We start from the raw sequence: 1,794 nt of genomic DNA, 5'->3' as shown, positions 1-1,794 counted from the left end.
GAGGGCTGTCACTTTTTTTTTTTTTTTTGTGCAGCACTGCACCCCTCTACCAATCAGCAGCAAGGGACAGGGCTACATGAAAGGCAGCTCTCTTGACCACTCAGTGGTAGGGAGTGTGGGGCCTGCTGTGATTAAACCCATGAAAAGGGCAACCAGCATCACAATCAGTCTGCAAAACTTGCCCATTTACCACCTTGATTTGGGTAGTTGCCTAATTATATAAGGACTGATTCCAGGATATGGTCATATATGTGGGTGGACCTAGAAACTATCAGTATGTAGTCTAGGCATTATCTACACTTGAAAACCAACTCAAATTAAGGGAAGGTAGGAATTTTAAAATCTAATTTACTCACAAATGGTGCTAAATGTGGATTCTTATTTGAGAATAAGAATGCATTATTACTGCAAGACAGGGGTGTCAAACTCGTTTAGTCCTGCTGGCCCGGTAAATGGTATGGAGCCAGATGAATGGCAAGGGGCCAGTCCCATGGACCAGATCAGGCCCATAGACTACCCTCTAACATCCTGGATCCAGCATGGGGTGCATGCTCCAGCCAGCCTTGGGCAGGTGCTACATGCAGAGCAGATCCTGGATTGTCCAGAGTGGGTGCTGGATCTAGCATCAAGGGATCCATGGACCTGTTCCCTTCCTCTTCCCCACTCCTGCAAGCCAGATCCAGCACCTGGCTCATCTGGGACTGCGTTCCCCCAACACAGACTGGAGCAGATGGTGCATATGGCATGTGTCCTGGACAGGCCAGAGCAGGTACTGTGGGCAGCATGGATCCCAGACTGGCCAGAATGGGTGCCTTGCCTTGTGTGGCTCACTCCTGGACCAGTGGGGGCAGATGCCACATGTGGTGTGTGCCCCAGACCAGCTGGAGCATGCAATGTGTGCAGCATACATCCTGAACCAGCTGGAACTGGTGCAGGGCGCAGCCTGGCCCTTGCCTGCAAGGTTAGTCTGGTGCGCACTATGTGGGTCAATTATGAGATTCAGGGGCTGGATAAGGGGGCTCAGGACCAGATCCAACCCATGGGCTGTACCTTTGAAATCCCTGCAGTAAGGCTTTGACATGACTTTAAGATTAGCCCAGCCTCTCCCTCCTGGGTCTGAGCTATGAAAAAATCTCCCAAGAGAACAAAACATTGAGACAGAGCCAAATCCCATTCTACCTCTTAAGCACTTAAGTAGACTTAAAGTTGACTAATAATATGTGTGATCCTATTGCAGCCTGCTCAATTCCGTGAAAAACAATTGATGCAGAAGGTGGATGTAATCTCTTAGTAACTGCTTTTTGTGGCTTGTTTGTCTTAAGGTTGAGCTGATGGTGCACAAAAGGAGAAGCACTATTATTTCAAGAGCCAAGTGAACTTACTAGCAGGCTTGTAAACTCCACTGACTTGTTTTTCTTAATGTTATAAACATAAGGCCTTTTGGGGAAGTTTTGTGGTATTTTAAACATTATTTTCACTATCACTCTTCTAACTTTTTTTAATTGGTTCTTTTTTCCCTCAGGAATGAGGGTTGCTAAATCCTCTTTATTAACAAATGTTGATGAATGTGTCAGGAATGCAGGCTGGGGGCCTTCCGCAACAAGATATGTGGAATCCTTAATAAAGACTTCCCTTTTAAGTTCTTATCTAAACTACACTATTGTTCTTGTACATGCCAAATTTAAATGTGCAAAAACATCCTCTTTACAGTCCATAACAACTTTAATTCTGGTAAATCAAGTAAATGTTCTCTTCCTTTCTATTCTTTTAAAAAAAAAAAAAACAAAAAAAAAA

General features: G+C 44.7%; 1 long non-coding RNA gene across 1 annotated transcript in view; it reads left to right on the top strand.

Annotated features, from left to right (window-relative positions):
• LOC109297655 overlaps nucleotides 1-1,794 on the top strand; it is a 22,801-nt gene that overhangs the window by 6,726 nt on the left and 14,281 nt on the right. The window contains exon 2 of the long non-coding RNA XR_002097376.1: nucleotides 237-242. This is a non-coding gene — a long non-coding RNA (uncharacterized LOC109297655). The remainder of the gene's footprint in view (nucleotides 1-236; nucleotides 243-1,794) is intronic.

Source organism: Gavialis gangeticus, unplaced genomic scaffold (assembly GCF_001723915.1).
Source record: "Gavialis gangeticus isolate Ggan-Ray unplaced genomic scaffold, GavGan_comp1, whole genome shotgun sequence".
Lineage (NCBI taxonomy): Eukaryota > Metazoa > Chordata > Crocodylia > Gavialidae > Gavialis > Gavialis gangeticus.
This window is presented reverse-complemented; position numbering and strand designations above follow the sequence as displayed.